Source organism: Pipistrellus hanaki, assembly GCF_964339955.1.
Source record: "Pipistrellus hanaki genome assembly, chromosome: 14".
NCBI lineage: Eukaryota > Metazoa > Chordata > Mammalia > Chiroptera > Vespertilionidae > Pipistrellus > Pipistrellus hanaki.
Window position 1 is genome coordinate 9,912,572 of NC_140516.1, and position 24,951 is coordinate 9,937,522.

Genomic DNA, 24,951 nt, shown 5'->3' on the forward strand with positions numbered 1-24,951 from the left:
CTGGACACCATCAAATTGTAACATCTGTGGGGCAGGTGACCATGAGGGGGAGGGCCAGAGGGATAAGGGGTCAGAAGGGCTGCCAGGTTTCTGAGGCGACCACCTGGCAGGCGGGGTGCTAACTGGGGTTCACATACACCTGCCTGAAAAGACAGGCGCTCCTTCCTCTATCCATTCAGCAAGCATCCACTGGACACCGTTACGGGCCAACATGGAAGGGTGCCGCAAGGAACAGCCCAGGACGGTCCCGTCTCGTGGCGCTCACCCTCCATTCGGTGAAGTTAGACAACAAGCAGAGGTTAAGAGGACGAGGGGTGGGCAGGTAGGAGCCTCGCTCTGCAGGACAGAAGGCCCTGACGGACAAACAGCAGGCCCAGGCTACGTCAGGGGCCCACAGAGATGTGTTAGTGTTTTCTTATTCTAAAGCCGGAAGAAAAGAATAACTAAACGGATCATGGATCCAGCCTGGGTAATGTTTGTCTTTATACCAATGCAGTAATGAAATACCATTTTTAACAACTTTTTTTTACGGAGGAATTGGCCCACAGGAGTCACACTGTGGCCCCGGAGAGTCTCCGTGGCTGCTTTAGATTGGGGGCCCCCAGCTCTCACCTACCACCTGAAGGTCAGATAGATTCAGGGTCCGTATGCCCACATAAGGACCCTGATCTTAGGGAGGGGACATCTTGTTGAGGCCTAAGGAGGCAGCTTCAGTTTTATAACCCAGCAGCCAGAGTTCAAGTTCCAGCTCGGCTGTTTACCTGCTGTGCGACCTCAACCAAGCCATCTCACCTCTCTGGGCCACCATTCCTCATCTCCAAAATGCATGTGCGGTTTGGGGTCAGTCAGGGCTTCCTGCCCATCGGCCTACCTGGCCTGTCTGTAGGAATGGAGACTGGGGTGCAGACGGGGGCAGTACCTCCAGGTCCTGGCATCCTTTCTCTGATCCCTCTGTCCACCCTCCACGGCAGCCAGGCCCAGCCACACCCGGCCTGGCAGCCATCCACGGAGCCAAAAACAGGAATTCTTTAAGCTTCAGCCTCCACCACTCCCCAGGCATCCTTGGGGGGCTGGTTACTGCTTTGAGGGGTGGTTGAGGGTGTTGTCCTGTACTCCCACGTCAGCTGAGGATGGGCGCTGTGAGGGGCCTGGGGTGGGCCTGGGCCCCGGGAGCTGCTGGTCCTGAGTCAGCATGCCCGGCGCCACTAATGGAATCCAGATGTCAGACAAAAAACAATCGTCACCCCCACCCATCTGGCGGCTCGGGTTTCTTGGAGATTGCAAAAGAAGAAGAAAAATAGAACGGGGAAAGAATCAAATCCTAGAACAGCTGAAACCTTAGAGGAGGGATGTAAATCGTTTCAGGGTCCCGCCGGGGGGAGGGACAGGAGGCAAGGGGGAGGAGGCCGAGACCGGTCCAGACCCTGCTGCCTGGCCCCAGGTCCGAGCAGCCTGGCCCCTGTGGGTGTCCCCAGGAGGCCCACAGTGCCTAGGCCATCAGCCCGTGTCTGACCCCCTGCCTGGGTCTCCAATTTCCCATTCAGGTGCTGACCTCACTGCAGGCCTGGGTCTCATCGCCAGCGGCCGGCCAGGGTGGCTGCAGCCTGGGGAGTGACAGGCTGAGGGGGATGAGGGTGCTGGGATTTCCCCCGCAGAACCCGGGTCGGGGCCGCCGATTGGTTCAGACCCATCCATGTGCTGCCGGGAAAACAGGTCTCTTCACTGCATGGGGCCAGGACTACATGTTAGGAAAGATCAATAGAGCGAGGACGGGAAGGAGGTGGGGAGGGAGGAAGAAAGGAATGCTGGGGAGAAGGAGGGAGGGAGAGAGGACAGTGTCATGATAGCTTCCGTGGAGGAAGATCTGGGGTGGGCCTGTGTGCATTGCAGGGGCCCCTCAGGAACCGGGCTGGCTCGCTGGCCCAGGGGCCCTGGGCTGCGACGCTCCAGCGCTTGGCACAGAACCTGGAATGTCGCGAGAGCTCAGGGAATGCTAGCCGGGCTGGGTGTTGCTGGGGATGGTGTGCTGACTGCTGGCACTAGCCCTTCCGAGGGCCTCTCCTTGCGAGGTGGGGAGGCGAGCACAGCCTGCAGCCAGCCCCTTCCCCCTCTCCCCCTCCACACACACACTGCCTCGAGCTAACAAGGGCCTTGGGGAATCATCAATGTCTTTAGGTCTCAGTTTTCTCCTCCATAAGATGAGGATAATAAAAACCTACCTCGTTATCTTTTAAAATGATCATCTGAGGACATGCTTATTGATTTTAGAGAGGGGGTGAGGGGAGAGAGACATTGATGTGAGAGACATCAGTCTGTTGTCTCCTGTTTGCGCTCTGACTGGGGATGGAACCCGCAACCTTTTTTGGTGGACAGGATGATGCGCCAACCAACTGAGCTGCAACAATCAGGGCAGAGTTGTTTTGCATAAAGTGCTTGACAGAGAGCCTGGCACCCCGTATGTCCCCGCGAGTTCTGTTGTGACTGTGTTACTGGCTGTCATTATTATTACGCTTCAGATGGTTCGAGAAGCTCCAGAGGCACTTCAGGGCTGTGGGGGCCCTCAGAGGGGGCCCTGGTCCTCCATCACACCCTCATCCCACAGAGGGGCTACCTTGGGGACGGGCTGCAGGGAGGCCATGCAACAAGGCTGTGCTTCCTCAGGAGCCTTGGGGCGGGGGCAGGGGCAGGGGCAGGCTCTGGCAACTTTGGGTCACCCAGGTTGGCTAGAAGGGTGAGGAGGGAGGGACCGGGTCCTGGAGGCTCTGCTTGGCACAGGGTGAGTGCTCTAGGAGGAGGGGTGGAGGGGCATGGCTGGAAGGTGCCCAGTGCCACCTGTGGCCTGTCAGCTTCGCTCTGGCCAGGCAGGGGGGTGACCCTGCCAAGTGCTCTCCCTGGCACAGACGTGTGAGAGCAGCTGCGGGGTGGATGGAGGGGCGGGGCACAGGGCGTGGGGCTCACAGGCAGTCACTTGTACATCCTTCCTGCTGCTCCAGACCGGCAGGAAAGAGTCCCAGAGGGCCACTTTCACATCCTCAGCTGCCAGTTCTCCTTTTTTTTTTTTTTTTTTTTTTTTAAGTGTTTTTATTGATTTTCAAGGAGAGGAAAGGAGGGAGAAAAAGAAATAGAAACATCAATAATGAGAGGGGATCATCCATCGATCAGCTGCCTCCTGCACGCCCCCTACTGGGGATGGAGCCCTGAAACCGGGGAATTGAAGCGTGACCTCCTGGTTCATGGGTCAGCGCTCAACAACTGAGCCACGCCGGCCAGGCAGTTCTCCTTTAAAATGGACCACAGATGGTGACTCAGTGTGCCTGTGTCCCTGTACTTATTGGAGCCCCCAGGATATTGCCATATCGATGGGCCTCCCCTTCTCATTCCTCTGGCCCTGGGCCCCATCCTGGTCCTTGAATCACCCGCAAGGCTTAGTGGATGGAGACCTGGAGTGGAGCCGTTGCATCCTTGAGCTGAATAGCTGCCTGGTGTCACTTTCTCCTGGCAGCCTTCTCTGATTTCACATGTCCTCAAACTCAAAAGGATTGCTCTCCTCCGAACTCCAGAAGGAGCCCCTTCACTCACTCAATCACTCACTCACTCACTCATTAACAACCCCTGCCCGTGGCCTGCTATAGGCCACACCACGGCCTGAGCCTCTCGCACAGCATGCTTTTCTCTTGGAGCAGTGCAGGGTGGTGGAAGTTCTGACTGGGCCGTGTTCTGCTCCCCTCGGCCGAGGCTGCCGAGGTGGCCGCAGACCTCCCTGTGCCCTGTCCCCCTGTGTCCTCGTGGGCGCTGGCTGCGCAGTTTCACCTCGGCATCTGTGAAAGGGGCTCACCCGCTGTGGGAGTTCGTGGGAAATGTGTGGGCAGAGCAGCAGGCTCAGTGTTTGGTGGCCAGCAGCACGCAGTGTCAGCTCTCTTGTTAGTATACATGTCAGGTGGCTGGGCCCCAGCCCCGTGTGCCCTTGTTTGTAAAGTGAGGATCTGGAGCTTGGCTTTGTGGGGTTGATGTGAGGGAGGTAAGACTCAGCCTGGACGCCAGGGCATTGAAGTCTCCTGCCCTGCCCCTCCCAGGCTGGCAGCTCACCCCAGGCAGGTGCGAGCACACCTGCATGCACACACCTGCATGCACACGCCTGCATGCACACACCTGCGTGCACATACGCACACCGGGACTCCCAGCCTCTGGGCTGTTGCTCATGCCATTGTGCAGCCTGTGTGCCCTTCTCTAGCCTTTTCCCTCCTTGGCCCCTCCTTCAGAGCCCAGCTTGAACTCCCACCCTCATCTTCGGGACACCTATCCCTGCAACCCTGGCCCACGGGCTCTCCTCTCTGAACCCCACTGTTCATGACCAGCACCTCCACCCCGGACCCGGTTCTAAGGCCTCTCACCTCTCTGCCTCCCCATCTGGTCCCTGGAGGACAGGGGCTGCCCCCTCATGCCCCCTCATTATGTGAGCTCCACTCTGCCCGGCCCCGGTCCTGCAGCATGGCCCCAGCCTGGGCACCCGGAGCGGGTTCGGCTCTCTGCCATTTGAGTTCTGCTGGGCTCCACATGCCAGGACTTGGCTGCGCTGTGCCCTTGCCAGCATTCAGGCACATCTTCACATCCCAAACACACCACTCAGGGTGTCCCCGGTGCCCGGCACTGCCTTGCTGGGCCCTACCTCTCCTGGGGCTGACCCTGGCACAGCCATGCCTCCTGCTTCCCGAGGGCCCATCCAGGCAGGGTCTGTGTCTGCTTGGCAGGCAGAGGGCACATGGGCTTTCAGGTCCGAAGACCTGAGCTCCTATCCAAGGCCTGCTCCTCCGTAGCTGTTCAACCTGGGCCCAGTTGACCCTGCCCTTGAACCCCCACATCCTCCAGTGTGTGAAATGGGGTCATGGACGAGGCCCCTCCGTCAGGGCCTCTGTGAGACCCGGAGGCGATGGGACAAGCAAACGTGCTTCAAAAGCAGCCAGTGCACTATGAGCCCCTCTGCCCGGGAGCAGCCAGGCGCAGGCCCTGTGTTCAGCCGGCGCTCCGTGTTTGCTGAATGACTGGAGGGGAGCAAATGAGGGTTTAGGGGCCTCTGGGGTGGGTGTGAGCCAGGGGGCTGCCAAGGCCCTGCCCTGCCTACCGGGGGGTCCCTGGCACACTTATGAAGGCAGATCCTGCACAGCGTCCCGAGGCCCCTTCCCAGGTGGGGATGGGGCCTGCGCTGAGTCCCTTCTGCGCCTGTAGCTTGGTCTAGGCCGGAGGTGGCCCAGCCTCTGGGTTTGAGGACTTGGCTCCATGGACCTGGCCTGCCTGGACGAGCCAGGCTTCCTGCCCCCATCCTAAGGTTTAGGCTGCAGAGGAATCAGGCCGCAGGTACAGCGAGGGGCTCCGTGGCGTGGGGTGGAGTGGGGTGAGGGGGGCCTGAGACCCCCCTCACGGGCGGCCTGAGAGCACCTCCCCCTCACGGTGTCATCGGAGTCTTAGTCCAGCCTGGGCCAGGCCTGCAGTCCATTGGCTCACCTTCTCTCTATCGCTCTCTCCCTCCCTCCCTTTCTTTTTACTTTTATTTTGTGACAAAGTAGCACAGAGAGGGTCAGTAACTCCCCTATGGTCTCACAGCTGGTTAGTATCAGGCCAGGTCTGTCTGACTCCACCCAGGGCCCAGCTTAGTACTTGGTTTTCTCTTTTGACTGTGATCTAAGGGGTAGGGAGAGTGGAGCCAGGAAAATCGACAAAATCGCTAGCACAGTGCCTGACACATGTTGAGTGCCCAGCAAACGCCAGCCTTCGCTACTGCTTCGATGCTGCAGCCCCAGCGTCCTCCAGGGCACCAGCTGCCGAGCCGGCCCGTCGGATGGAGAAGGTGCTAACAGGGTGGTAGCTCTTGCTTCAGGGAGCGTTGGCAGTATCCCAGGCGCTGCTCTGAGCACTAATCCCCCTGTCATCCCCATTGCACAGAGGAGGAGACTGAGGCCCAGAGAGGGAAGTGACTTGCCCAGGGTCGCACTCCAGGCAGTCTTGCTTCAGAGGCCGCGCTGTCATAAATATGTACATAAGGAAGGGAAAATGAACAGGACTCAGTCGGGATGTGGGGAAGGAAAGGAAGGCAGGGAGCTGACGTGGGCTGAGTCCCCTCCATGTACTGGGGCCAAAGACGTTCTCAGAGAAATCCCGGACTTCCCCAGGGTCACATAGGAGCCAAGGGCACAGCTGGGGTTTAGGCCCAGTGAACCCAGCCGATTCCTAACTCTCCGCTTCACCAACTCAGCCCGCCGGGAGCCAGAGCAGCAGCCAGCACAGGTCAGGGAAGGTTCCCTGCAGACCCCTGGGAGGCCTCGGGGCAGAGGAGCTGGCCGCTACCTCCAGGCCTGCAGAGTGGGGAGGCAGGACAGGGAGCTGCTGGCTGAGGTAAGTCATTGCCAGGCATATGGTTCTAACCCGTCATGGAGGAGGAGTCTAGAGGAGGGAGCATAGCCAGGTGGGGAACTTTGAACAAGCCCTTTGCCTTTGCTACACCTGTTTCCCCTCCTGTGCAATGGGCTCAGCAATACGCCTTCTGTCCGCCCCTCGGGACTGCCCTGTGGGTCTCAGGACCTGACAGAGCTGGAAATGAGTAAGCCAAGCTGAGCAAGAGCGAGGGCTCCTAGGCATGAATAGATGGTTATTTGCGAACATCTAGGCTTGCCTCGCACAGTGTGGTCCGAGGGCCGGCAGCTGCTTCAGCAGGAGCTTATCAGAATGCAGAACTGAGGGCCCAGCCCCAGAACTGCTGAGCCAGAATCAGCACTTTCACAAGCTCCCAGGACACATGGCCCTGGTAAAATCTGGGAAGCACTGGTCTAAGGCCTGCCTGGGTTCTGCTTCTCCATTCCTGAGGCTTCTCCTTCTCTCCACGGCCCACGGGGTTGTTGGCTGGAGGAAACGCACCGGCCAGCAGGACCCCTGCCCTCTTAGCTGCTCAGGAGCTGTGAGCCCATCCGGTTAAAACTGGGTCTGACAGCCTCTCACTCCGGCAGCCCCACAAGGGCCCACCCCCATTGGTTGGGAGTCAGCAGGCCAGGCAGACCTGCAACTGGGGCAACGGGGAGGGCCCCTCAGCCAGGTGCAGAAGGCTGAGATTTCCTCCCTGCAAGGAAAGGGCATCTGTGCCCAGAGAGTCTCCATCTTTATGTAGGAGGCAAAGGGCTGAAACCGTAGATGGGCGGTTTCAAGTTAGGTGTAAGAAGGAACTTCCTGCCGAAACTGATTTGGCTTGGTGGAATGAGTGTCCGCCTGCGGACTGAAGGGTCCCAGGTTCGATGCCAGGCAAGGGCATGTACCTTAGTTTCGGGCACATCCCCAGTAGGAGATGTGCAAGAGACAGCTGATCGATGTCTCTCTCTCATCGATGTTTCTAACTATCCCTCTCTCTTCCTCTCTAAAAAAAAAATCAATAAGGCCCTATAGCTCAGGAGTTAGAGCACTGGTCTTGTAAAAAAAAAAAAAAAAATCAATAAAATATATTTTAAAAAAAAAAGAAGAAGAAGAAGGAACTTCCTGAGTGATCGGGAATAAGCCAAAGGATGCCGAGGGGCTCCCGTGGCCTTGAATGTGTGGCCATGCTGTGTGAGGTCAGGATGTGGCCATGCTGCTCTCTGTCCAGCCTCTGCCTTGAGACCATTTGGACCCAAAGAGTCTGAGTGACTTGTCTGAGGCCACACAGAAAGCTAGTGACAACTGGCTCATGACCCAGGCCGGGGTCTTTCTCTGTTACAGCCCTCCCTAGAGGTGATCTCACAGCAGCCCAGCAGCCTGGGCTTTGGAGCGACCGGAAGGGCTTTGAGCTTGTGGGTGGAGGAGGAAGGGGCTGGTTTTGGTAGCCGAGCGGCCTCCAGGTGTCTCCCCACCCTGGACCACAGGAGCAGCCCTGGAGCAGGGGCTCAGAGGCAGGTGCAGCGAGTTGGGGACAGGACCTCTGGAGCCAGAGGGGTCCAGGCAGAGGAAACGGGCAGAGAGAGGCCTGAGGGGTCTGACCCAGGGAGGCTGTGTGTCCTTGGGCCCGTTACACGCATTCTCTGTTTCCCCATTTTTAACATGGAGGAGAGGTTACCAGGTCAGTGATTCTTAACTGGGGCTTCCCATCAGAATTACCGAGGGCGCCTTCTTTAGCTTGGTGCTAGGAATTCTGATTCAGGAGATCTGGCGTGGGCCTGGCTACGGGCATTGCTTAGCTCTCTGGATGATTCGGACACACCTTTGCCCAGGTCTGAAGTGCTGTGGTGCTCAGGCAGGTGTGTGTGTGCAGGGAGGGCGGAGGAGGGGCGGGGGGCTGCAGGTCCTTCTGAGGCCCAGGAATGCAAGACTACCGGTTCCGCGAGATTCCCAAATCCATGTTCCAGGGGTCCCCACTTCTGACATATCGGATGTTCAATCCCAGCTTTCTCAGACCGCGCGATGACACAGTTGTATTCTTCTGAAACATTGGGTATTTCTGATGTTGGTGGTTCTGGATTTTTCAAGCCTGAGGTTCCGTATCTAAGTCGTGTGATTAGGGACCTTCCGAACCATCTGCCTCAGGCCTTTGAGGGGAAGCTTCTCCACCGTCCATTGTTGTTGTGGGTTTCAGAGGTTCTAAGGACCTAAGCTGCTGAGGTCTAATGTTGTTTTTTTTTTTTAATTCTAAATTCAGCTGCTCTGTGATCTGCCGCTCCATCCGGGCAGCTGGCCGCCAAGGCCTGGAGCCTGGCCTTTGCCTCCCCGAGACAAGGTGGCGATTGTGTGAGCTTGGCCGTGTGCCCCTCCCCTGCCTGGCCTGGGCGGCCTCTCTCGGGGGACAGAGCGTGGAAGGGGCGATTGGAGACCCGCAGAGCGCTCTGCTCAGGCTCTGGCTCCGTTGCTGTGGACAGAGGAGTGGAAGGTGGAGCGAAGGCGGAGCGAGTATGGGGCCTGTTTGCCCGCAGCGGGAGGGCCGCGGGTTCGAGGAGCAGCATCTCTTTCCGTTCATTAGCCCGTCTCACAGCGGAGCCGTCAGTTTGCCCAGGGTCAGTTTTGGCTCAGACTCGAGTCTGTTGTGTTCCCCTAAAAGCACACATATCCCGATTTCATATGGGAAGGCTGAGGCCCAGAGGAGACAGTGACTTGCCTGAGAGAGCCTGTGCTCGAACCCAGGACTCCCCGCTAAGTGTCCAGCTGTCCCACGGTGTCTTCGTCCGTCCTTCCCAGGCCTTGCTTTTTGCCAGGACACTGACCTTCTGCAGGACCGAGTTGACCCTTGGGTCTCCCGGAGGTGACAGGGACCGCCTGTGATGAGGATGACGGAGCCTGGGGGACTTCCCCAGGCCTGGGCGTGGCTCTCCCTGCCCTGTGCGACCTCCTCTGGCCACGTCCTGTGCGCCCGTGCATGTCAGGCTGAGGCCAGGAAGCAGAGGGGGGCTGGGGACAGACAGGCGGGGGGTGAGCCCCCCACGTACTCACTGTGAGATCTCGAGTAAGTCCCTCACCTCGCTGGGCCTCCCCATGCTGGCAGTGGGGGGTTGTGACCGTGACCGTGAGGGTTAAACGAGCTTCTCTATGGCAAACCTGACCAGCACCTCGCACTCAGCCCAGCTCTGACCAGCAACCGTGTTTGTTGAAGGAGACTGAGTGGACTTATTTACATTGGCTGAGGGTGACATTTTGGAGTTCAGACTTGCGTTTTCAGAGGGTTGGCAAGATCGAGAAGAAAATACAAAGGCCTTGGACATCTGAGATTTTAGGTTAAGGATCCATATAGTGACTGTGGGGGTTGAGGTGTGTTTATGTTGAGTTCCCCAACTGGGTATTGAACCCCAAACCTGTCCAGAAATTCAACCTTCTGGTGCCCAGGATGACCCTCAGCTGGCTCATGCATTTACCTTCAATCATTTTGAGAAATCCAGAGCTGCCTGTGGCTGACAAGCCCTGACGTACCCCCAACCTACCGAGGCTTGTGGAGGTGGGGTATGGTGGGGGGCTCTGCCTAGCCATGCACACAGCATGGAGCCCTCACCGATGTGGCGGTGCGCACACCCACAGAGAGGCCCGTGCCGCTGCACCTGCCGCCAAGCCCAGGGAGCCCCGAGGGGGACAGGAAGCTCAGGAACCCTCCTGCTTAGGTCCCGGGACCGGCGTAGGAGCCGCTGCTGCCTCCTGGACCACTTCTTTCCCTGTTGTTTGACTTAAAATAGAGCTGGCAGGTCATCTCAAAGTGTGTGCCCGTGGAAACCAGCTATGTGCGTCGTTCCTTGTGGGCCTTGCCAGCCGGTGCCAGTCTGCAGCTGCATGCCCGCCCAGGCCCAGTTCAGTGCGCAGGCTCAATGCCCCTTGGTGGGCAGAGCGAGGAAGCTTTGCTCCGGGGCTCCCACAGCCCAGGTCGCCCGGGGTTTCCTTCCCTCCTGCTGTCCTGCCCTCTGGACTGCTGGGAGCAAAGCAAGGATGTGAGAGATGGTCAGGGACCAGTCAGGGGCACACAGATGGGTTCCAGGGATGGGGATGGTGGCCTTCCAGGGGCCTGCCTTGGGCCCCTGAACCGAGTACTGTCCTGGCGTCACCCCTGGAGGAAGTTGTGCCCCTGATGATTCGTGTTGGGTTGACCAGCCCTCTCTGCGGCATGGCAGCCCTCTGGCAGCCCGGCGGGAGCCCTGCCTGAGCCAGTGGCTCCAGAAGGTCCGGGAAGAGCTGCCGGGAACTGGGCGCCCTTCCTTCCTCTCTGCCTCTGCTTCACACTGTTGTCTAGCACTGGACGTGGATCCAGGCAGTCTGAGCTCTGTCCTGCCCTGCAAGGCTGCGATGCTGGTGTCCCCTCCCTTCCCCCCCAGCCCCTGGGAATCAGTCACCTACTGTGTGAACCTCGGGCTGAAGGGGGAGAGAGGGTATGTATGTAGATTAATGTGTGTTCCTTTGCGCACTCAGCACGTATTTATTGAGCAGTTGCTATGTGCCAGGTACTGTTCTAGGACCATGAAAGAGAAGGGGAGAATTCAGTTCACCTTCTGAGGGATGTCAGAGAGTAAAGACGTAAAAACAGATGCTGTGGTGTCAGGTCATGGCCACACCGGGTTGCCGGGCCGGCCTCTCTGGGGAGGGGCCATTGAATGAGATCAGTGAGGCCGGGAACAGAGAATGTGGTGATCCCGGGGAAACGTGTTCCCAGCGCAGGGCACAGCAAGCGCACAGGCCCCTCGGGGAGGCAAGGCTGTGCTGGGCCTGGGGAGGAAGAGCCAGAGGGCCAGAGAGCCCTCCCGACAGCTCCAGCTCAGAGGAGAACGGGTTCAAGGAGAGGGACTGAGCCCAGGGGTGAGCACGGCCTCCGCTCTGCTGTCCCTCTCCCGCCTCATCCCCCAGCTGGGCCGCCCTTCTTTGGGGACACAGATGTGTGCTTGTCTTTGAGTCCCCCTGCCTGCCCCCTGCCTCTCCGAACACTCGCACACTTGCAGTGGGGACAGGAAGTGTCGGCCCTCGCTTCCCAGCTGCCTGGGTGGGACGCCGCCGAGCTGGGCTGGCTTGCCCGGGGAGGGACAGAGGCCCCATTGAGCCTGCTCTCTGGGCCAGCAGGGACAATAGCCACACTGAGGACCGGGGACATGGGCTGGCATGCTTGCCCAGGAAGTCACCAGGCTGCTGCCTGCCCCCTCCCCAGGCCACCCCAGCTCTCCCCAACTCATTCCTCTAGCCACTTACTTGAGGCTGAAAGTCACATCTACAGGGTCACCTTGCCCTTCCCCTCCTCCCCAGGGGCTCCGTGCTCAGTGCCAGACCCATTTGGGCCGGGGATCGGAGAGGAGTCCTACATGGCCTCTGTCCCTGGCGAGGAAGCAAACACACACCACCTGAGGGGAGCATCCTACGTGCCTCCGGCAGTGACAGAGTGCCGGGGGCCCCAGAGGCGGGTGTCAGCAGGGAGGGCAGGGAGGGGACGCTCCAGAGCAGGTGTCAGGATTCTAGAGAGCTTCTACAGCCAGGTCCTGTCTGAGGCACAGCAGCCACGTGACACAGGCAGGGCAAGGTGAGCATCTGTGACAAGATGGGAGAAACCACGGCCCCTTCCTCACAACGGGTCAGGGTCCGTCCCAGGACTCGAACCCCACGCCTGCAGCCTGCGTGCTGTCTACGTGGGGAGCCTTTGCACCGGGGGTGGGGGGATCTTTAGGGATCACCTTGGTTGGAATGCTAACACAGGTCGTGGGCGCCTCTCACCCCTGCCCGTAGCCATGGTGAGGCGACATCACCAAAGCCACACCATTCTGGCCTATGGAGCTAGGACAGTGGTCGGCAAATTCATTAGTCAACAGAGCCAAATATCAACAGTGCAAGGATTGAAATTTCTTTTGAGAGCCAAATTTTTTTAACTCAGACTATATAGTTAAATTTTTTTAACTCAGACTACATTGTTATTAACTTAATTAGGGTACGTGGTATTTTGTAGAAGAGCCACACTCAAGGGGCCAAAGAGCCACATGTGGCTCACGAGTGGCAGAATCCTTCTCCACACAGCATTCTGGCAGCAAGTAATGGGCATGGACACCCAAGAGGAAGGATTTGCCTTTATGGGTTCGATTCCCTCCCCTCACTGACACACGGGAACTCTGAGTTCTTCATAGTAGCGATGTCATTTTTCATTTCTTCTTGATTCATCTTCATTTCCTCTTGGTTCTTCTTCATTTCCTCTTGGGTCTTACTCATATTGTCAAATTTGTCTTCCATTCTTTTTAGCCATGTTATGATCATTACTCTGAATTCTTGCTCTGGTAGGTTGCTTGCCTCTAACTCGTTTATTTCCTTTTCTAGTGATGCCTGCTTTTCTTTCATTTGTGGGCTGTTTCTTCGTCTCCCCATGGTCTCTCTTTTCAGGATGTCTGGTTATGTAGATCTCTCTCTCCTTTCTGTGGAATCCATGTGTCTGCACCAGTCGGGGCCCCCACAGTTGTGGTTTTTTCAGGTCTCAGATAAGATCCCCAGTTGCAGCACTGATGTGGTTGTGAGAGGCAGCACGTACAAATGTTTTCCTTGCCACCATGCTCCCACACGGGGACTCTGAGATGCAGGCAGGGAGAGGACGCGTCCCAGGCCACCGGTAAAAACACCCGCCATATGAGGACAATGGGGGGTGGGGAAAGGGCAGAGGGTGGGGTGGGAACCTGGTGGAGGGGAGCAATAGAGGGGGGAAAAAGTAAGGAACATTTGTAATAATATGAACAATAAAAATTTATTTAAAATTTAAAAAATAAAATAAAAACATTAGCATGTAAAAAACAACAACAACAAAAACCCGCCGTGCAGCGGTGTAAGCTGTGAAACGGCAGCATATGCCCTCTCCGAAGAGGGGACTCCCGTTCTGTCTGTGGTGGCACCCAGGTCCACCACAGCCTCGTCACAACGTTATTGAATGAAATACTTGCTTCTTTCCCTCCCAACTGTAAGTTCTTGTTACTGACCCTGCTCCACCTGCTGCAGTGCCCTGTGGGTAGTGGGCACTCGATTCCTGGGTGCTGAGGGCATGAGGGGAGGACTGGGTGGCAGGCCGGGCACCTGAGACATAGGCCCCGCTGAGCAGCCAGCCAGGCGGATGGTACCTGAGCTTCCTTTGGGGGAAACCAAGGCCCAGGGAGGCACAATAATCAGCTTGGAATCCTGCAGGCTGAGCAGGAAACCGAGCCGGCTGGGACCTCCTGACTCCTGGCCAGGCTCCTGGGCATCCAGCCTGGCCCGCAGCCCCTACCGCAGCGCAGGGGCTGGCCTTTCCTGACAGCTGGCCCTGGGGACCTGTGTGTCCAGCGCCAAGGCAAACAGTGGCGGTGGAGGAGGGGGCGGGGGATGCCTGCAGGCCTCAGCTTCCTCTGCTGTCCCACACAGACAAGGCCCGAGCCCCAGGCAGCCAGGCTCCCCACTCCCTTCATTGTTCCCCGTGATAGTTTCCAGATGCCGAGGAGGAGTCACAGGTTTGGGGCTGGTCCAGGAGGGCCGGGCTGGCCCTCCCCCAGCACCCTGCCTGCCACCACCTCCACCACACCACCGCCACACCCGAGTGCAGCCGCCCCGCCGTCCCGCATCAGCCGCTCTGCAGTGAGGCGCCCGGGCTCCCTTTCTGGCCATGACCCTACGCTCTGGAGTGGACAGGCCCCTGCTCCTCTGTGCCCGGGGCAGAATGTGGGGAGTGGGCAGCGTGGGGGGAAGATGGTCCCTGGCTGACACTCCTGCTTTAGCAGAATCATCTAGACCGAGCCATGTTCTCCAGAGTCAGCCTCACACAGGAGCAGATTCTCAGGCCCACCCAGACCCAGGGGTAGAGCATCTGGGCCAGGGCAGGAGCCCCAGTGGTTTGGATGCCTGCTCCAGGGCGAGGGCCAGCCTGGGCTCTGGAACCAGGAGCCTGGGCATCTGGAGTCAGAAACGTGGAATGCAGTCTTGGCATCCGTGTGGCTTAGTTTTCTGGTAAGGAAAGTGGACCGGTGTTCTCAGCGCCGTGGGTGGTAGGTCACTGTGCCCAGTACACGAGACGGTTTGCGCACAGCCCGGCCAGCCCAGCTCCCCTACCGGAGCTCCCGGGAACACAGCTCCGGGAGGGAGGGCCCTGTCGCCAGGCTTGGGCCGCAGCACTGGGGTCGGAGGAGCCACCTCGGAGCCCTGGCTGAGGGTGTGAGCACCGGTAATAGGTGGCACCCGCCACTTCTCCTCCGCGGCGGTGCTGTGGGTCCGGGGCTGCTGAGGGCCGGGGGCACAGAGAGGGAGCCCCCCGGGGAGCAGAGACCAGAGGGGCCCCCGCAGACAGGAGCAGCCAAGGAGGGCTTCCCGGAGGGGTCTGCCGGATGGTGGACCAGCACGTGCGGAAGCGGGTGTGAGAGTGAGCACCACCAGTTAGGCCTCCCCTGCCCGGCACACACTCCTCCTCCGTCCTTGGGGCACGGCAAGGTTATGGTCACGTGAGGCCGCCCACAGACAAGGGCCAGGGCACCTCACTGGTCAGAGCTGCGGACCATGTGGAAGGCAGCCAGGCCTGGTGGGATCCCAGGTCTGCTGCTTTCTGGCTGTGTGGCCTCCGGCACAGCTCCCAGCCGCCGCGCCTTGGCGTGCCTCTGAAGGCATCGTGGGGGAATGGAACGGGCGGGTGGACATGATGCCACACATGGCAGCGGCTGTGCGGGCTGCACAGCGGAGGCGCCGGAGCCCAGGGAGAGGAATGGAGCGTCCAAGGCACCCAGCAGGGCTGCACACAGGCGCCTTGCCCTGGGGCCTGTGTGGGAGGGGCCGCTCTGCAGACCTGTCCAGGCCCTGGGTGAGGAAGCGGGGTCAGCGGCAGCCTGGGCTGTGGGGGCGGGAAATGTCAGGTTTGCTTCCCCCTGGTACCCCCCAAAAGTCACGTCAGAGCAGCTCTTACACTGTGGGACGCCCTCTGCCCGCCACACCCTGCTGTGACCGTTAGAGGCACACACATGCACACATACACTGGCATGCCCACACGTGCTCCTCCCGCTGATTTCTAATACCAGAGTATTGGAAATACTGGCCCCCAGGAATATTTCTCTCTCTCTCTCTCTCTCTCTCTCTCTCTCTCTCTCTCTCTCTCTCTCTCTCTTATTTAATATATTTTATTGATTTTTTACAGAGAGGAAGGGAGAGGGATAGAGAGCTAGAAACATCAATGAGAGAGAAACATCAATCAGCTGCCTCCTGCACACCTCCTACTGGGGATGTGCCTGCAACCAATGTACATGCCCTTGACCGGGATCGAACCCAGGACCCTTCAGTCCGCAGGCTGACACTCTATCCACTGAGCCAAGCTGGTTTCGGCCCCCAGGAATCTCTTAACTCCTGCCTCACGACAGCTGCCTCAGGTGACCCTGGAACCAGTCCACAGCCTCTGGACCTCACTCCGCAATGAAGGTGTCAGACAACAGCCACAAGCCGGGGTTCAAACCCTGCCACTTACCTGCTGTGTGACCTTGGACAGGTGACTTAACCTCTCTGGGCCTATTTTCTCATCTGGAAATGGGGTCACAGGGAAGCTGCCTGCAAGGCAGGTGCACAGTGCCGCTGGCACACAACGTTGTGTCTGTGGCTGTCGTGGCTCCAACACACACCTGCTGGAGGTTCTCCAAGGCAGAAGCTTGCCCCTCCCTCTCCCTCAGTGGCCAGAGGAGGACACTGGGCCCCGAGAAAGGAGGAACGGATGGGGGAACGGAGCCCAAGCTGGAATCAGGCCCGCAGCCTCCCAGCCCCCACAGCTCCCGCCAGAGTGGCCCCAAACTGCTGACTTCAGCGCTTCACCGGCCAGGGCAGATCAGAGTTCTCTCCTGGCACGCAGCCACGCCACAGCCTCCCCATCGCTATTCTGAGCTGAGTTGCCTGTCCCCTCTTCCTGGGGCTGTGGCCCTCACACCCAGAGCCTCGCTCCAGGTGCTGGCCTTGCTTCCTCTTAGCCCACCGCCTTCCTGCCCCGGTCCCGCCCCCAGGTAGGACTGGGCTGGCTGTGGCCTCATCGAGCAGGGCCACGTCTGCCCAGGCCTCACCGGGGGCGGCCTCAGGGGCAGACCCAGGGGCCAGCCGGGCTGTCTGTGAAAACCCTGCCCGAGGTGGTCCACCCGAGCGACCAGCACAGCCGAGGAGGGCATCCAGGCTGTGGATGGAGCCAGGCTGAGGACCAGCATCACCGCCTCCTGCAGGGGTGACCCTGGCTCTGGCCCGCACTCTCCACCCTTCCTGGACACTGCCGTGTCCCCTGCAGCTCCTGACGTGCTGAGGCCCCTGGGTGCTGGGGGAGCGGGAGACATGGAGGGCCGCGTGGGGCTGCAGCGCGCTCGGAGGCCGGTGGGAAATGAGATGGCAGAACCAGCAGCGTGCGGAAGTCTTTATATTTGGGGTGAAATCCCTGGCCTGCGAAGGCCGGGTCAGGGCAGGACATGACCGGAGCGAAGTGAGTGGTGCCGGCCACAGGGTCCCCCTGGGAGCTCAGGGAGCCAGGACCTCCTCTGGGGAGGCGGTGGGGGGGTTCTCGCCAGAGCCAGGGGCTGGGCCTCAGACGATGGGGGTGAGCAGCCGGAGAAGAGCAAGCTCTGTCTGAGATGTGGGAGGCCAGAGGGGTGCCCTTTGAGCTTGGCCTTGAAGGCTAACACGGGCATGCGGCCAGCAGAGAAATGTTTGGGGTACAGGGAGCAGCAAATGCCAGGGAAAGGGCTGGGGGTGGGATGCATCTTTTGCAGGAACTGACTTTGTTGTCTGAGGATGAGTTTTGTAGGAGGGAGTAGCACGGTTAGAGGATCAGCTGGGGCAGAGGTGAAGGGGCCCAGAAGCCTGCCTCAGCCCTGCTCATGGCAGGGGCCCTCCAGCCTGAAATGGCCACAGAAGTCCCACGGAAGTGCCTGGCCGAAGGGGGCCGTGGCTGTAGCAGGGTGGAGGCCACGGGCAGAGGAGAGGGCTCACTGAGCTAAGGGCCCCCAGACAGGGACCTGGAAACCTACTCAGGGCAACAGTGGTGTTCGGGGTCCGAGCAGCACTCCGCTACCTGCCCACCGCTGCTGGCTGCAGGCTCACCCTCAGCCCCGGCAGCACAGGCTCGGCAGCCGCAGGGGGATGGGAGGCCGGGCCTCAGCAGGCAGCCGCTGGGATTCGGATGTTTTCCGCCCTGTGGATGGCCCCTCTTCCCCTCCCGCCCCAGCTCTGCTCCGTGCGGTTTGCCAGTGGAGGGAAGCCAGAAGCAGGAAACAGATAACTCAGGGAGTGGCGGGTCATGTGATGAAAAAGTCTTCGCTTTCCACAGTGTTTTGCCCAGAGAACTTCCAATCGCCTGGCCGGGGCTGGGTTTGCAGAGAGTGCTTTCTTTTCACTTCTGGGCCGGGGTACCCCGGGGCCACGCACCCCGAGGCGTGTGGGGGTGCTGGGGCCTCGGGCCCCTCTGGGTCCTGGAAGGGCCACAGTCTCACCCTGTGCCGTGTCCTCTGCCCCTTCCGTTCATTCCCACCTCCTCTCACCTCGCCTTCACCGCAGCGGCCCCGTCTTCCCACTCTGTCCTCGGTCTTGCTCATGCTCTCGGCTCTCACAACCCCCGCCCCTACTCCTGCCATCCCCTGCCTCTCTTCCCTGCCTCTGTCTCCCTTGTTTTCCCCTCTCACGGCCCTTCCCTCCCCTCCACACCCCTCCGTGCCCCCTCCCCAGGGTTTTCCTGCGCCCTTTTCCTGGCACTGTGAAAGCTCCCATTGTTCCCCGCGCGCTGACAAGCCCAGTGTTGTGGAGTCAGGATGGCATTTCTGCAGCCGCTTTGGCCTGGGAAGCCGGTGGGAGGCGTGCGCGGAGGCTGGGCCTTCGGGGCCCTTGCTGGGCTGCGGCAGGAACCCGGGGAGGGAGGGGGTCGGGGCGGGCGGAGGGGACGCCTGTGCTCAGACAAGGGGCCCTTGAGGCCCGGAGGAAGCCCGGGGCCTCACAGCGTCCTCCCTTCCTCCCTCCCAGCAGCCGAGGCCGCCCGGCCCACCTGTCCTCTGACGGCTTCCTCCGGGCCTCCGCGGAGGCTGCAGCTGCCGGGACCGTCCTCCCGCCGGCCCCCGGGGCCGTGTCTGCGGACGCTGGGGTGTAGGCGTCTCCTGAGTGACCCTACAACAGTGTCACTCACAGAGCACATGGGGAGGAAAAGCGCGGCTTTGACCCTGGACGGACTGGAGCTCAGAAACCGGCCCCGCCGCTCACTGACCATGACTTCCGCCCAGTCATCGCCCCTCGCCCAAGCCCGTCTCCCACCGGCCATTAGGTTAAGAGTTCTCGTCGCACGGGCTGTTGCATCGATGAGCGAGCACTGGATGGGCCCCTCGCGGGCCCACGCCTGTCAGGCAGGAGGGTGGGGGGAGAGCGGCCTCGGCCAGAGGAGCTTGTGGGGGTGAGTGACTGGGGCTCGGGTCTGGCAGTGCGGCCAGAGGTGTTGGTGACTGGCATGGGCCACCGTTGGTCCGGGGGCTGGCCCCTGGGGGAGGCCTGGGAGTCTGGGCATATTCCTCACCTGCCTGGCTTACGTCCACATTCCTGGAAGGTCCCTCAGACCCTTGTGTGGAGCGGGCGCTCCATAACCATTCGCTGAAGGAAGAAATCATGGAGGCGGTGGCCTGGGTCGGAGGCCAGAGAGGTGGGCCGTGTTCCCGGAACGGGCTTGTTCTCTGATTCTCTCCCAACCTTTCGGGAGAGGCCGTGTGTGTGAGGTGGAACGTGTTGCTTTGGAGTCGGCAGACAGGGCGCGGGTCCCAGCTGCGGGGCTGTGGGGCCTGCAGGGGGTGCTGGGCCTCTCTGGGCCTCCGTGTGTTCTCCCGTCAGATGGAGGGGTCGGGAGTGGAGGGCACATAGTGAGTGTCATGAAAGGTCAGTGTCCCAGCTCCTTTAGAGCAGCCCCTCCCTTGTCAAATGAAGAAACTGAGGCTCTAAGACGGGTCTGAGGCAGTCCGGCCCACATGGGGGCCTCTGGCCGCAGCCCGTTTCCTCCCCGCTGGCCCAGGCTCGGGGATACCCACAGGAGGGCAGAGGGGCGCCTGTGGGCCGAGAGGTGGGGCTCAAAAGGATCGATTATCCCTCAAAAGAGAGAAGAACACAGTCTTCCCATGGCGGTCCCCTGGCCTCCAGAAAGGGTCCCTGACCTGTGGACTGTCCAGGAAGGGCCAACGGGATGTGCAGAGAGCCCTGGGCCCGTGGGCCGGACCCCCTGCCTCTCAGCCTCGCGTCCTCATCGGCGGGAAGGGCGTTGTGAAGGCCTGGGGCCCGGCTCTTCCTGTCCCTCCTCTTGGCCAGGACCACCTCCACGGCCCAGCTGCTGGAGAGCAGGCCGGCGGGCGGACAGCAGCCAGGGCAGCCCATCTGTTCCTTGTTTCCTCCCTGCACCTCTGGCTCCAGCCAGGGCCTCTCAGCTGGACGCACTGTGGGGCCGGCCTGGAGCCCCATGGCAGAGGCAGGGTGTGAGGGGAGGGGGCGGAGGCTGCTGACCTCTGGACCTCAGGAGGAAAGTGACCTTGCCCAGCGGTCAGGGCCACCTTCGTTCCGGAGATGGGGAAACTGAGGCCCAGGGAGGGGAAGGCTGACTCCAAGGCCACCCAGGGTGCCAGTCCCCACGACAGTGTCAACCCTCCCCTGTTTCTCATCATCCTGGCGGGGCGGGCTCCTCCTCCGTGCCATCCTGGCATGTTGCAGGGCAATTGAGAGAGTGGACTTGAGTCAGATGGCCAGGGTTCCGATCCAGCCTCTGCCACTTGCTGATGGTGTAGCCTTGGGCAGGTTCCTTAATCTCCTCGAGCCTCAGTGTTCTTCTCCGAAACCTGGGACTAAACTTATTTGGCTCATAAAGTGACTCAAAGAGGGTCTGGCCCTGACTAGACACCTCATTCGTGTGGCTATTCGTCTGTCCCAGAGCTTGGCCAGGCACAGCCTGCTCTCCTGGGCAGGTGGAGGTGGTGCGGCCAGGCTGGGACAGCCCTGTGCTGGGCCCACAGCCGGGACTGTACCCTGAGAGCAGACCCTGTGCGTCCTGGGGTGGAATCGGCCTGGGGTCATGCTGTGCAGGGCGTTGCCACAGGTCTTCAGCACCCCGGGTGCTGTCACCTCCCGAGCCCAGGCTCCCTGGAGTGCTTGGCCTCAAGCTGCCAAGCTGACTGTCTCTCCCCACAAAAGGGGCTCCCTCTAACTTGCTTCACCCTAAAGGCTGGCTCCCTCCTGGTGGGACTTTGGGAAGCAGGGCAGGGATGCTAATGGGCAGAGACCAGCTGGGCTCTGTGTCCTGTGGCCAGTATGGATACTTATCTGGCTATCCTCAAATCCAGGGAGCAGGCGGCATCCAGGAGTAGGAAGTCCACTCCATGGATGGCAGGAGGACAACTCTCTGGACCCGAGCAGAGTCCAACGGAACCAGTAGCCAGAGGTCACCAATGCCCTGAACCCAGGGCCCAGGGTCCACGCCCGCAGAGGCAAAGCGGGAGAGCCACCATCTCTGTTGGGAAAGTGCAGGGCACCCCCTTGTGGACAGGCGGAGCCTGCAGGCCAGGGAGCATGCTGACTGACTACCTTTGTCAAAGGTGTGCTGGTACCTGCTGGTTAAGACTGTTCATTAATTAGAGCAGAGCATGCAGACTCTGGAGGCGGCCTCGGAGCCCTTCCGGCTGATTTCCCACCAGCCCATTCCTGGCCTCGTTTTCCTTTTCCCAGTTTCACTCTGAAAGAAGCCGATATTGGATCACTTACCCTGCTTTCTTTGTGAGCGTTTCCCCAAACCCTTAAAGAATCCTCATACGTATTTTAATGGCTCTGTTGTCACTCATCCAATGGATGTGACATCGGGCGGGGAAGCAGAGCATCCTGTTGGACGCTTAGCTTGTTCCAGTGTCTCACTGTCCTAACAAGCAGGACTCTGGTCCACAGCTCCAGTCACAGTTAGGAAGGTTGATCAGGACTGGATTTGTGAGGGGAAGGGCTGGACTTTTTTTTTACATTTGAAGGCTTACTGCCAAGTTGCATGATGGAAATACAGTAGGAAACATACCTGTTCAGCCCTCAGCCCAGTGCCCCTCTCACACCTGCCTGGTGGCCCTTCATCAGCAACAAGAGTGGAAGGACTAGAGAGTTGGAAATGCCCTCAATGTGACTCGGTCCCACTGCCTGAACAGGTCCTAAGGCCCCGGGGCAGCTGTCCTGGTAGTTAGTTGTTCACCCAGCTTCTGCTTACCGATCCCCAGTGACCGGGAATGCACCATCTTATGGCCAATGGCTGGAAATCTCATGAGTTGGTGAAAAGAAAACTGAAGAAGCATCCAAATAGTATCAGCATCAATCATCTGTGTCTCTTCCCAAGACACTGGCCGCCTGGACGGCTCTCCCACCCCCAACGCAGCCCCGCTTTCACTGCTCCTCCTGCTCCCAGGCAGGCCGCCAGGGCCCACTTCCCATGCCCCCCCCCGCCCCCCGCCCACAGCCATTCTGCCCCAGCTTCGGAGGCCAGGGGGGCCCAGTCCCTCCTCCCAGCTCAGTCCCCGGTTTGCTGTGTGCCCGTGAGCAAGCCTCTTGATCCTCTGGTCTCCAGAGGGCCTGTCTGTGCCTGACGCGGTGGTTTCTGAGCCCCAGAGAGCTTTGCCCAGGCTCCTGGCAGATCTGATTCCCCGGAGGGGACGTGGCAGGGGCCCGGGTCAGGAGAACCTGGTTGGGCCTGGCACCCTTCCCGGCTGAGGCGGCGGCGGCCCCTGCAGAGCCATCGGCAGAACCAGCTGTTTCATGCGAAGTTTATGAGAAGAGGCCGTTCTGAGACAAAGCAGCAGGACCGTGTGGGGGGTAGAGAAGCCTGTGTTCTGTCAGAAAGTTCTGCTCCCCATGGCCCCATCTCATCTGTAGGCTAAGCCACGTTGGGACCGAGCCCTTCCAGAAGGCAGCTGCTCACCTCCATCCCTCTGTTCGCCAGGCCACGTCTCTCCTCTGGCCTGCAGGAGGACAGAGCCACTGGCTGGGGGGGGGAGGGGGGCGGGGCCTGGCGGCTTTCTCCTCCTGAGCACAGGCCCCAGCTTCATAATGGGTACACACTTGGGGGTGACGGAAAAGGGGAGCCAAGACGGGGCCTCACCTCCTGCTCCTCACACTGGAAAACTCCTTGGCAAGTCCTGTTCCTTCCCCGGGCCTCAGTTTCACCATCTGGTAAATGGGTTGGTGATATTCCCTGCCCACTGGGTTATGGGGAGAGGTGAATGGGGCCTGCAGGATGCAGCACACACAGTGCTTCGTAAATGTCTGCTCTCTTCGCCCTCCCTCTGCCCTCCTCCGGCGGCAGCCCAGTCTGCAGAACTTCCGCAGCCTCCGCAGCCTGGGTGCCTGCCTGAGAATTCCAGGAGGGGAAGGCACCTAATGCTGCTCCTTTTCCCTTTTCCCACGACCCAGGGGAGCAAGCCCACCTCTACCCGGGCCTCCCCCCATCCTGGGAACTTTCCTCTTATGTTTTTTTCACCCGCTGGCCTCAGCTCTAGCCTCCCTTTTCCTGGGCCGAGCCTGCTCCCTCTCCCTGGATAGGCCCAGGAGAGAATCACACTAAATTGCCGATGGGTCAGAGCACTTGCTGTGCTCACCCACTGAGCTAAAACGTCCACATGCACTGGACCAGCCATCCTTCCAGCAGCCCGGCGGCATGCCCTCCCTCATCATCCATCCATCCATCCATCCATCCAACCATCCATCCATCCAACCAACCATCCATCCAACCAACCATCCATCCACTGGCAGGCCTTCCCTCATCATCCCCTGGGTTTCCATACGAAGAAGCCGAGGCACTCAGAGGTCGATGGTTTGCACAGTTTTCAGTGTTTTACGTGTATTATCTCATTTAATCCTGAGACCACTCTTATGTGAAGTAACCTGCCATTGACCACGGAGCTGGATTTGGATCAGAGTCTGTGCTCTGGACCTTGGTGCACAACCTCATAAACAGGCAGTTTCCCAGGTAAACGTCACTATGGAAACAGATCATCTCATAACCCAATGCTTCTTAAACTCTAAGGCATGTGAACCCCCGGGCCTCTGATCCAATCTGGTTGTGTGCAGATTCCGAGTCAGTGGATCCGCGGCGGGGCCTGTGATTTTGCGATTCTAATGGGCTCCAAGTTGCTGCTGAGACCAGCCCAGGAGGGACAGGTGACGGGTGTGGTCACAGTGCAGAGCCTGTGGGCCAGCCTGTCTCCGACTCTGAGCCTGCATGTGCCATGTAGGTGACACGGTGCCGGTGGCCTCGGTCTGGTGGGGTGGCCACTTCGCAACTTCGTCTGATGGATGCCATAGCATTCCAGACCCATGGGCCATCTTTCTGTGTGAAATCTCTTACTTTTAAGTATTGGGGCAATGAATTCAACTTTATAAGCACGAGACAGCTTCATACATGAGTGTTCACAGCAGCGTTACTCCTAACAGCCGAGAACTGGAAGTAACTCAGTGTCTGGCCTCTGATGAATGAGTGCACATAAAGCATGGCATGCCCACACAATGGGCTATTTTCCAGTAACAAAGTGAATGAAGTACTGACACATGGCACAATATAGATGAACCTTAAAATCATTACACTAAGTAAAGGAAGTCAGACACAAAAGGGCGATTATTGTATGATCCCACTTACATGACATATTTAGAATAGGGAACTTTTTGGAGTCAGAGAGTAGATTAGGGGTTGCCTCGTCCTGAGTGGTGAGGAGGTGGATTTCTTTTGGGGGTGATAAAATGTTCTAAAATTAGATTGTAGTGATGGTTGTATAACTGTGACTATACTGCAAAACGTTGACTTGTATACCTTAAATAAGTAAGATGTAGAGTCATGGCTCAATCAAGCTATTTTTAAAAATTCCATGTAAGAAAAAGCTAGTTTCCTTAATATATAAAGTGCAGTTACAGACAAGAAAATTACCAAACCCCAGCAGGGAAAGAGGTTTACGAAGGATTCGGACTAACAGTTTGCAGATGGTTCTTAAATGCATGGGGAAAGCTCCCAATAGAAGACACACGAGTCAAAGCTACTCTCAGAAGATTGCCTCTTGGGTCGGCAGTGATGAGGATGCTGGTGAGGAGGTTAAGCCGGGACACCCAGGGGAAGGCAGTGGTGGTTTGTCGTTATCTTTAAAACCTAAAAGTGCACGTCCACTTCTATTTCTAGGAATGTATTCCACAACTGTTGTCTCTCTTTCTACGCACACACACATGCACACACATACATGTTATTCACTGGAGCATTGTTTGTAATAGTGGAAGAGTAGAGACACCCAGATGTTCTGTGGCTGTACTGGAACTGCAAGTGTGGGAATACCGTGCCAGTGTTCGAAGACAGTAGCTCTGTTTGTCCTCCTGAGGGAAAAGGATACTTGATTAGACATAGGGTGACCCCCAAAAGATATACACACTTTGAATAGTCATTCCAATGGGTTACATGTGGAAAGAAAGAAAAATCAACGAAGCTGTCCCCTGTTACGTGCGTATACATTTTTGGGGACACCCTGTATATATCTT

The 24,951-nt window shown here is 59.0% G+C and overlaps 1 protein-coding gene across 1 annotated transcript in view; it reads left to right on the forward strand.

The window, feature by feature from the left end:
• ZCCHC24 (zinc finger CCHC-type containing 24) overlaps positions 1-24,951 on the forward strand; it is a 57,507-nt gene that overhangs the window by 22,560 nt on the left and 9,996 nt on the right. The window lies entirely within an intron of this gene.